This window comes from Bos javanicus, chromosome X (genome assembly GCF_032452875.1).
Source record: "Bos javanicus breed banteng chromosome X, ARS-OSU_banteng_1.0, whole genome shotgun sequence".
NCBI lineage: Eukaryota > Metazoa > Chordata > Mammalia > Artiodactyla > Bovidae > Bos > Bos javanicus.
Genome location: NC_083897.1, coordinates 32918761 through 32930360, shown reverse-complemented (window position 1 = coordinate 32930360; position 11600 = coordinate 32918761).

Here is an 11600-nt window from a genome sequence, read left to right as displayed (position 1 = left end):
TTTTTGAAACACCGATAGATATGATGAGCTTCCTGATTGTTCCCAGTGTAGTTGGAAAGCGTGGTGAAAGAAAAGGATTAGCTCAGTTTACAGTAAAAGACCTAAAAGATTCTACATGTACCCATAAGGAGACAGTTATCACCTGTAGATAAAGGGTTGAGATTGCTAATGATCACATGCAAGCACTCATCCTGCAACTGGTTGAATTACAGTGGAAGTTGAATTCTGCCACTAGAGTGTTTCCTGGTAAAATGAAGGCGCTGACTTGGAAAGAATGGGATTCTGTACACTGTGATAGAGCTGTGTGGGGAGACCCTGAGGAAGCTGGGGACACTGAGCCCATCAAGTCTGGTGAGTCATCCTTGCCAGTAGAAGAATCCTCCCCACCCTCAGTTGGAAGCAGCCTCCTGACCCCAGTGGGATCAGCCTCCCCACAGAAAGCTGCTGCTGCTGCTGCTAAGTCACTTCAGTCGTGTCCCACTCTGTGCGACCCCATAGACGTCACCCCACCAGGCTCCCCCATCTCTGAGATTCTCCAGGCAAGAACACTGGAGTGGGTTGCCATTTCCTTCTCCAATGCATGAAAGTGAAAAGTGAAAGTGGAATCGCTCAGTCATATCCAACTCTGTGCGACCCCATAGACGGCAGCCCACCAGGCTCCCCCATCCCCGGGATTCTCCAGGCAAGAACACTGGAGTGGGTTGCCATTTCCTTCTCCACCACAGAAAGCTAGATCAGGCCAAAATGATTCACTAAGCATAGATTCTGCATTTAATATTGCAACTCTGGGTGTTAGAAAGCACTTTTATTGGTTTGTCTGGTTGGTTGAACTATGGACCAAAATTTGGCCCACAGTGAATGAGCTGGAAATGTCAGCCCTGCCTTGGTTTAATACAGAGGAAGGCATTCAGAGGTTTACAGAGATTTGACTGTTAGTGTGGATTTGGCATTGAAGACATAGTCATCCATACTGGGAGAGTCCTGAAGGCGTACCTTTCACCAAGACTATGAGGGGAGTCCCAGCACCCTTGAAGAACTCTGTGATTGCTCTTCTCTGCAGGCCAGAACTCACAGTAGGAACTGCAGTCACTGAACTGGGAATCCTAAATACAGTGGAGTATTTAGATCCCCAGATGGCTGGAGCCAAATGGGAGCACACAACCACTAAGGGCCAGGTGGGCCTGGTTACAGTAATGGAGAGAAGAGTCAAAGCACATTCACAACAGGCTGACTTGGGCACCTCTATGGTTTTATCTAGTTGCTCATGATCTTTCTAGAAGTAAGAGTTAGAAAGCCCAGTAAGTTCTTACTTGATCTGTATAAGCAGAGATGTCACAGGTCAAATGAACAAAAGTCTACTCTGAATCACAAAAACAGAGAGTCACGGTCCTTTGATCAATTTCCAGACTTGAGCCATTAAAAATCTCAGAAGAAAATGTGGAGGTACAGTTTTATGACATTGGATTTCAGAAATGGATTCGTAGATGTGACACCAAATGCATGAAGAACAAAATGAAAAAAGACAATGTGGGTGAACCTTGAAAACATCCTGCTAGGTGAAGGAAGCCAGCCACCAAAGACCACATATTATGATCCATGTATATGAAATATCCAGAATCAGATCAGATCAGTCGCTCAGTCGTGTCTGACTCTTTGCGACCCCATGAATCGCAGCACACCAGGCCTCCCTGTCCATCACCAACTCCCGGAGTTCACTGAGACTCACGTCCATTGAGTCAGCGATGCCATCCAGCCATCTCATCCTCTGTCGTCCCCTTCTCCTCTTGCCCCCAGTCCTTCCCAGCATCAGAGTCTTTTCCAAAGAGTGAACTCTTCGCATGAGGTGGCCAAAGTACTGGAGTTTCAGCTTTAGCATCATTCCTTCCAAAGAAATCCCAGGGCTGATCTTCAGAATGGACTGGTTGGATCTCCTTGCAGTCCAAGGGACTCTCAAGAGTCTTCACCAACACCACAGTTCAAAAGCATCAATTCTTTGGTGCTCAGCCTTCTTCACAGTCCAACTCTCACATCCATACATGACCACAGGAAAAACCATAGCCTTGACTAGACGGACCTTTATCTACAGATAAGGAAAGAGGATTAATGGTTACCTAAGGCTAGGGGCTTCCCAGGTGGTGCAGTGGAATAGAATCCACCTGCCAATGCGGGAGACATAGGTTGGATCCCTGGCTTGGGAAGATCCCCTGGAGAAGGAAATGGCTATCCACTCCAGTATTCTTCCCTGGGAAACCCTATGGAGAGAAGGGCCTCGCAGGCTGCAGCCCATGGGGTTGCAAAGAGTCAGACATGACTGAGCGACTGAACACACACACACACAAGGCTGGAGGGGGGCCGGAGGGAGGTGGTGGTGGATATAGTGTCTGTGAATGTTCATCCACTTGGGTTCTTACTGGTGTGCTGGATATTTTCTAAAATTGATTGTGGTTATGCTTGTCTGGCTCTCCAAACACACTAACAATAACTGCATTTTACACTTTTAATGGACGAATTGTGAGCTATATGAATTTGTATTAATAGACTTATTTCAAACAATATTTAAAAAGAAGAAGTAGAATATCTAAATAAAACTTTTAAAAGTCAGGATTTGGGGGACTTCCCTCGTGGTCCAATGTTTAGGAATCTGCCTGCCACAGCGGGGAATGAGGGTTTAATCTCTGGTCTGGGAAGATTCCACATGCCATGGAGCAGCTGGGCCCATGTGCCACAGGTACTGAAGCCCGTGCACCCTAGAGCCTGTGCTCTGCAACGAGAGAGTGGTCTCCACTAGCTGCAACTGGAGAAAGCCTGCAGGCAGCAACAAAGTCCCAGCACAGCCACAAATAAAAGAAATAAAATTCTTTAAAAATTAAGGGTTTTGAATTAGTACATACAAATTCTTTCCACAAAGAAAAGCCCGTGCTCAGATGGCTTTACTGGTGAATTCTAACAAACATTAAAAGAATGAACACTGATCCTCACACACTGTACCAAAATGTTAAAGAGAGCGGAAACACGTCCCAACTTGTTCTATGCAGCCATATCATATACCAAACTGAATAAAGTCAGCACAAGGAAAGACAACGATAGACCATGACAAAGGTACGAAGTGCTCAACAATATGCTGATCAACTGGATCCAGCACCACACAAGAGGGACGATACACCATAGCCAAGTTGGGTTTGTACCAGATATGCAGTTGTTTTAACATGTGAAAATCAATTAATGCCATGTATTATATTAATGGAAGAAAGTACAAAAATCACAAGATTACCTTAATATATACAGGAATAGCATTTGGCGAAATCCAATACATTTTATAATAAAAACTGTTCAGTGAGTTAAGAATAGAAGAATAATTCCTCAACCTGATAAGGGTATCCATAAATAAAAGCTTACAGCACACATCATGCTCAATACTAAGATGCATTCAATGATACACTGAAAATGAGTGAAGAGTAAATTCTCTGGTATGTAAAATATATGTCGATACAATTGGTTGATCTGTTGTTTGTCTTGGTCTCATGGGTGCTCTTTCTGACTGGTAGAGAGAAAGAACAACTACCAGGAACTTACGGCTTGCCTCTCTGGAGACTAACTGAACTTGGTAGCTTCCATCACCATGGCCCTTTCTCTTCCCTTCACCCTTTCCCACCCACTGCCTGTTACCCACAGGTACCATCTTGGCTGGGCACTGTGTGACCCTGGGAAAGGAGAGCAGAGAAAAGCAGAGGAAGTCATATGTGGGGGAACGGGACTGGGAGATATGTCAGTATGAGAGAAAGGATGCTTTTAGAAAATCCGCAATGGTTGCCAGCCATTTAAAATTGGGAGCGGCAGCATCAAACTCTGGATTTACGGCTCAATTAAAAAATGGTTCAGGGGGAGCACTGACAATACTTGGCCCCTGTGCTGGGCCAGTGTTTCCCCTGCAGCTGGGCAGCTTCATTCATTTTTATCAGCCACCGAGCTCCCACCAGCATCTGCATTTGTGTGTTCCTTTTGTCTTTCCCTGAACCACAGTCTTCTGTTCTAGCCACAGAATGACCCTACTGGGACATCTCACATAGGACTGTACTTCACACTTCTGGGTTAGCGGTACATGCAGTGACCTTCCCCTCTCTCTGCTATTGTTAGCTCTTCCATGAAGCCTCCTCCCGTTCTTCCATTCATATCTGACCTTACTCTTCAGTCTCTCTTCTGAACCTTGCTCAGATCTGAGTAGGCAAACTCCACACCTGCCTCTTCCCTAGGTATTTTCATGCTGTTCTAGGGCCTCCACTAGACTCTCATGATGGTTTCTGTCTTACAGATTGCCACCTTGACTGCCATACCCCCTAGATACCCTGTACATAGTTCAGTTCAGTCGCTCAGTCGTGTCCGACTCTTTGTGACCTCATGGAGACTGTATCACGCCAAGCTTCCCTGTTCATAGCCAACTCCCAGAGTTAACTCAAACTCATGTCCAATGAGTTGGTGGTGCCATCCAACCATCTCATCAGTGGGTGCCTAATTTACAGACTGGATGGTCCTGCTGTCCCAGCCTGATGTTAAGGAAGGAAAGTTGCTATCACCATAGGAAAAGATTCAGCACAGAAAACTATGGTACACTAACTCAGAGGAGCAGTGACAAGTGGAGGCATTCAGCAGCAAAGACCATGGGAAAACACTCCTTGCTTGAACTGAGCTAAGCCTGTCCAGAGATATTCCCATTCAGAGATATTTCTCAATGTGGCTCAGCAGTAAAGAATCTGCCTGCAGTGCAGGAGATGAGGGCTCAATCCCTGGGTCGGGAAGAGCCCCTGGAGGAGGAAATGGCAACCCACTCTACTATTCTTGCTTGGGGAATCCCATGGACAGAAGAGCCTGGTGGGCTGCGGTTCATGGGGTCGCAAAGAGTCGGACACAACTGAGCGACTGAGCACGTAGGATCTCACTCAAATTGGAAGTGGCCTCATTCCTTCCAACAGCAATGCTCTCCTGACGGTGGCTGATAAATGGTGTGTTGGCAGCTGGGGGAGTGAAAGGTGATCTGGCCTCTGCAGCCAGTGCTTGCAAATCTGACAATCACGTTTTCTGACCACCCCGTGGGCAAAGCGCTACTTCCCCCTCCCACCAGAACAGGCTAGACTTCAGGGGTGACATACAGAGTACAGCAATCAGTATTTATTGCCTGTCTCCACCTGAGACATTAGGAGAAAACCAAGAACAGAGGTTTGGAGGTGGGGTGGGGACTGGGAAGAGAAGTCCTAACTTCTATTTTCCTTTAAACCATTAAGATCAATTTTTTCTCCGTGGTCCCTACTCTTCAGTCATGAAAAATTTCTTCTCCAAAGTGAATGAAATCATGCTCCTAAGGAACTGAGAACGACTCTTGCTAGGTGAGTAACTAACTGGAGCTTCTAGAAAGTCTCCACTGAAGAAATCAGGCACGATTTCTCCTATGAGTGCGTGCTAAGTCGTTCATGGACTGTAGCCCAGCAGGCTCCTCTGTCCATGGAATTTCCCAGGTAGGAACTCTGAAGCGGGTTGCCATTTCCTCCCCCAAGGAATTTTCCTCGACCCAGGGATCAAACCCACATCTCCTGCGGCTCCTGCATTGCAGGCGAAATATTTACCACTGGGTGGCGGTAGGGGTTAAAGAACCCTCTTGCCAATGCAGGACACGACTGAAGCGACTTAGCAGGCACGCAGGAGCCACTGGGGAAGCCACTCCTGACGATGGAAGACACAATGACCCTGCATTCACAGACTCTACAAGGCAGAGGAGCACAGCACAAGGCGCAGTGAACACGTGGTGACTTGTCCCCTCCCCCTCCTGAAAGTGGAAGTGAGTCTCAGTCGTGTCAGACTCTTTGCCACCCCATGGAAGCTGCCAGTCGCCTCTCTGCATGAAATTCCGGGGTTGCCATCCCCTTCTCAGGGATCGAACCTGGGTCCCTCTCATTGCAGGCAGATTCTTTACCATCTTAGGCACCAGGGACGCCCCTCGCCCTTCTGGGGACCTCGTTAATATGCAGATCCTCGCTGTGTAGCTGGGTGGAGCCTGTGATCTTGGTTCTCTTCTCTGCATCCAGGTGATGGGGTGCTGCTGGTCCAGAACCACTGGTGGGCTGCAGAGGAGGGCAGGAGTTGGGGTGGGGGAGGAGGGTGGGTTGCAGTGGAGACAAAGGAGCAAGAGTGGGCCTTGGCTCACCCCAGGCACAGGTGGGTGCACCCTGGTGGTCCTTGAAAAGGCTTGGGATTTGTTCAAGCAGCCCTGGCCTGTCACAGCTACTTTTGGGTCCTCCCTTCTTAGAGATAAGAGATTCCCTGGTGTCTCAGAATCGTGGTAAAGCACCTGCCTGCCATGCAGGAGACCAGGGTTCGATTCCAGGGTCAGGAAAATCCACTGAAGAAGGGAATGGCAACCCATTCCAGTGTTCTTGCCTCAAGATTTCCATGGACAGAGGAGACTGGCAGAGAATCAGACACGACTGAGTGACTCACTTTTCCTTAAAGATCCACCAAAGGATGGTGACAGCCCTGGAACCGGTCAGTGTGTGCAGGCAAATGTCAGTGTGTAGTGTTGGGCACGGGATGGGACAGGCTGGGACGAGATATGACCTCCCCAGTGTGTCCTTCCCCGAAGTGCCAGAGAGATGAGTGGGATCGTTCTCAGGGACGCCCTAGGGAACACGCAGGAGACCCCACACCTCTCCCCAGTCTCTTTCCTCAGGAGACCCCAGGTCCCCTCGGGAGGTGCCCGCAGCACTTGACCGTTCTCCCTCAGGGGACCGGTGTCTCCGCCAGACCGGGCACGCCCTTGGCCCCAAGTGAGCAGGCGCCCCAGGGGTGCTGGCCCGCAGCAGTTTCCTCCCTGTCAGGGCGTCTCTCCATGGGTGCAGGTGGCAGCCCGCACCGCTCTCGTCGCTGTCCCTACTTCAGGACCCGCAGCACCCCCTCGGTGGCACCATGCAGGCCCTGGTCTCCCCGGGGACCAAGGCCATCTTCATGGCTCTGTTCCTCTTCGCTATCCTGCTCATCCTCTGCGTGATCTTGTGGTACATTTGCCGGGACCTGTACGATGATTACATCCGAAGCAGGTAAAGCTCTGCCTCAGCCCCCTGAGGCCCCACTCGTGACCCCGCTTTTGTCCCTGGAATCTGTGTCTCTTCCCAGGACCCCGAGCTCTTCCTATGGATTCTGTGTTGCTCCCCAGGACCCCAAGCCCTCTCCCAGTCCTGCATCCTTCCCTGTACTCTGGGTGCCCCCATCTCTGACCCCGTGCTTCTTCCCCAGATGGCTTGCCATTCCCTTGTACTTGGAGTTTCTTCCCTGGCCCTGGTGCCCCTCCCCAGATTGCTTGCCCACGACCCAGTTCCAAGCTCCACCTCTCACCCCGCGAGTTCCTCCCCTGGACCCAGCGCCCTTTCTCAGAACCCTAGCACCCTCTCTTAAGCTCGACATCCCTTCCCTGCACCCCGTTGCCCTCCCCGGAGCCCCGGAGTCCACTGGGAAATCCCCAGGACTCCATGTTCTTCCCAAGACCCTGTGGTTCCATCCTGATCTGTGATCCTGTGCCCTCTCCCTGGAGCCCCCTCTCTTTATTGGAGCACTCTCCCCTCTTCCAAGCTCCAAGGCCCTCTCCCTATCTCTGAAATCTGCTTATTGCCCCTACTCCCCACCACAGCCCCACATCCTCTTCTGACCCCACACTCTTCAGCTTTCTCCAGACCCTGGAGAAACCCAGTGTCTTTCTTCAGAAACCTATAGCCCACTGGCCAGCACCCTTCATACCTCCCCAGGCCCAGAGCCTCCCTGAGGACCTTCCCAGGATGCCTGGGCCTTCTCCCAAGTTTATGCCCTTCCTGGGGTCCTTTGCCATTCTCCAGATTCTGCCCACACCAAGCCCTGTCCCCACCCCTAGTACCTGCTCCCCTTTCTAGCTCCTGACAGGTACGCAGGCTCACTTCACTGCCCCCTCCCACTTTACTGTTGGATTTTGTGTCTGAGCAGCAGGTGACTGAAGGCCAGTGAGGGGAATTCTGGCGGCCAGGGGCCTCCTGTCCCCACCCTCCCCCACCCCGTAGCCTTTCCACACTGCCCTGCTTGTTCCTGGCATGGATGTGCTGTTCTCCCTCTCACAAGTAGAACTCTGGGGTTGCTTGAGCCTGTACACCAGCAAGCAAGTCGTGATTTGACACATCACTCCTGTGTCCTGAGTTGCCTCGAATGAGATTCAGTCCCACAATGCGGTTCCTGACTGGCTAAGCATGGCCTGGGAGATTAAAGGGTGCACCGGGGATGAATTCTCTGGTGGACATGGAGTAATAGAAGCTGGACCACGCTAGTTAGATCAACCGCTTCTAGTTCTGCTCTTCTGATGGGGCAGATCCATCTGTGGGCAGATGGTTAGTCAGAACGTGACCAGGTGGACACTGGGGCATCTTCCACTGAGGCTGCTCTGGGAGAAGTAGGTGGGAACGTGGGCAGGGAGTGCAAGGCTGCTGCCTTTGGTGGCCTCGGCATCACTCAGACATGAAGGCAGACCCAAAGACACGGTTGAGTAGAGACCTGAAGTGAGTTCACTCCAGATTCTCCCTGGAGAGGCCAAGGGTGTCAGAAGGAGGGAGTACGGCATCTGCAGTGGACCCTCTGGATGGACATGTGTAGGGTGGTGCGGGCGCATGGTGTGAGAGCCGGATTCCCGTTCCAGACCAGCTGCTTACCAGCTGTGCCACTGCGCACATTACATCTCCAAGCATCTACTATTTTATCTGTAAAAGAGAATTAATGATGGTGTCAGGCTCATTGAGAGGAATACATGAAATACTGTATTTAAGCTGATAAACAGTCTTACATGGAAAAAATCTGCAATGAGCGGTGGTAGTTCTTGTGGACTGCCAACCGTCCTCTAATGATAACCTGTTTTACTTATTTTGGAGGCATAAGTTACATGGAGTAAAATTCACTATTTTCAGCATACAATGCTAAGTTTTGACAAACACATTAAGCTGTGTAACTACCAGTGCAAGCAGGATATGAGTATCTTCTATTAATAGCCTAATACTAAAAATATTTTCCTTTCCATGTCTTTAAGTCCAAGAAAAGCAGCATCTAAAGCTTGTTTTGAAGAAGCAGGGGCAATATTCATTTATATTTATATTCAATATAAATGGTCGTTACTTGTTTAATATTTTAGTGGTTTGAGATTTGCATGGTACTGGTTTACTGCCCCACCAAAATGCTTCATTACTTTTTTCACCAATATTCATGATACACTACAAAGAGATTTTTTTTAATATTACCCAAGCAATAAATATACTTTCTGGAAAAAAAAAAAATCATACAGCCCAGAAGTGAAAGGAGCAATCATTCCACATAGCCCGCCCCCATCCTCCTTCCCAGAGGAAGTAACACTGGTAACCATTCAGTTCTTCCCGACTTTCTTTGCCCCTCACCGCTGCCCCTCGGTCTCATGCTCAAACACACAGTGCTATTTGTTTCTATTCTTCATATTAAATGGGATTATACTTCAGATTTCAGAGGGCCAGGAAGGAATTCCCAAGCAGAAGAAAGTCTCCAAGGAAGTGCCAGGGCCCTGCTCGCCTGTCTTCTCCGCCTGCCCTCAGACATGGCTGGGAAAGGGAAGCCTGTGATCCAGGTCTCTGAGCAGATTGCTTTGAGTTTCTTTTGTGAAATCCTCCGATGAAAGGTGCTACATGAAGTGCAAAGACTATTTTTAAGAGTCAGGCTGGAAGCACTGGGCATTTGCATAGAGGGCAGAGGAGGCACAAGGTCCGCATTTCTGGGTGGCCCACTTCTTGACTGCCCACTTCCCCGGGAGTGGCAGGCAGCTCCGTGCCTGTTGTTCCGCCCTTTAGGCTGCAGGGTAGAGTGCCAGAGTGGCTGTCCAACGCTGATGATGTGGGCTGCTTTTGAACTGGAAACTTCCTCCCCTTACCTACAGAAAGCTCACAGCCTCTCAGTGGTCCTGTCAGTGCTTCTAGATACTTCCTCATCAGCAGTGTGGAGGACAGATTTGAGGTCCTGGGAGTAGAGAGCAGTTAGAAGACCAGAAAGAATGAAGGCCTGAATTCAGCCCGTGGCCATGGGAGAAAATGGGTTCTAGACATCTCTGACTTAGAACTGGGGGACCTTGGTGGCTGGATGAGTGTGGAGGCTTAGGTACTGGTGTGGGTGGGAGAAGGAGAGGAGACACAAAGCCGATCCAGTTCTGGCCAGGTAAGAGGCCAGTGACCTCATGAACATGTCATGGGCCCTGGGGCACAGAGGTTCCCTAGGCCTGTGTTCCTGGCTCCTGATAACATTGCCTCCTTGATTTTCCTTCCTCTCATCCTACTGCCCAATGTGTCTAACCAAGGGCCTGGCTCAGAGAAAGAGCTCAGAGAGCAGTAGCGTAGTTATATCTCTTGAGGCTTCACTTGTAGCTTTGGTTTTTGCAGAGGCCACTGGCTTTGTTCTCACTTGGCGAAGTTATTTGTGCCCACAGATGGGGTCTACGCAAAGCCTGTGGCATACTGACCAGAATATGTGTGAAAGTCAGCTTGTACACATAAACAGGTCCCTGCCTCACTGTGCAAACCAGAGCCTCCTCAGCTCCTAGCTCAGCTTAAAGAACAGCCTCTGAACCAATTACAACTATGTGTTCAAACCTTGGGGTGTGACATGGATTATGGAGTTTTCCTTCTCCCAGTCCCTCCTCGAGAATCAACTTGTGCCATGCGGCACTGACAGGGGATTTGGATCCCTGAAGCAGGTCAGTGAGCTTAGAACTTCAACTCCCCCAACCCCAAAGCCCCGCACAGATGTTATCACCCTACAGTATTGATCCCAGGCTGGCCTCCCCTACCATCTGCTGGTGCTTGTTCAGGGAAGTTAACAAACACAGTGGGTGCTAGGGAACCACACGTTTGGGGTGCTGATGTTACTCTTGGCTCTGCAGCTGACAACCAATCAGCGGATGCCTCACACAGGCCTTTGGAATACCTGCCTTTTTGCTATGTCCCTTCAGCCTGAACAGCAAGATCCCTGGGAATTCTGCTGCCCTGTCATGGATTGGAGGCTGTAGGTGAGTTGCAGCTGTTATCAGAGACAAGCAAATGACTAAAGCTGTAGCTTGCACTCTCTTCATATCCTTCCAAAAGTTATCCTGTTAAAATGTTATATCCTCTTCTAGGTGTTGTATCAGTAAATTCAACCAGAGAGAACCTTTCACGTGTATATGAGTGTAATATACATCTACTCCCAAGCCCTACCCCACATCTGAATCCACCTCTAGAAAATCACTAGCTAGAAATTACCCATCACATCCTTCTCTAGAAAGAAAAGCCATTCTCTGGAACTTACCCCATTCAAATAGTTAAAGGTTGGTTCAGGTTGGAACAAGTATCAGTACATCCTTCTTTCTTTCCCCTTAAGTTTTTAGTTCAATCCTTCTTAATGGTTGAATAATATGTCATTGACCAACTAAGCTATCAGGGAAGCCCTGCATAGATACACATTCTGTTTATTCATTAATTATTGTACATTTGGATTTATATCTGTATAAATTGGTACACTGGTACATACCAATATATTGGTATACACTAGTACGTTGG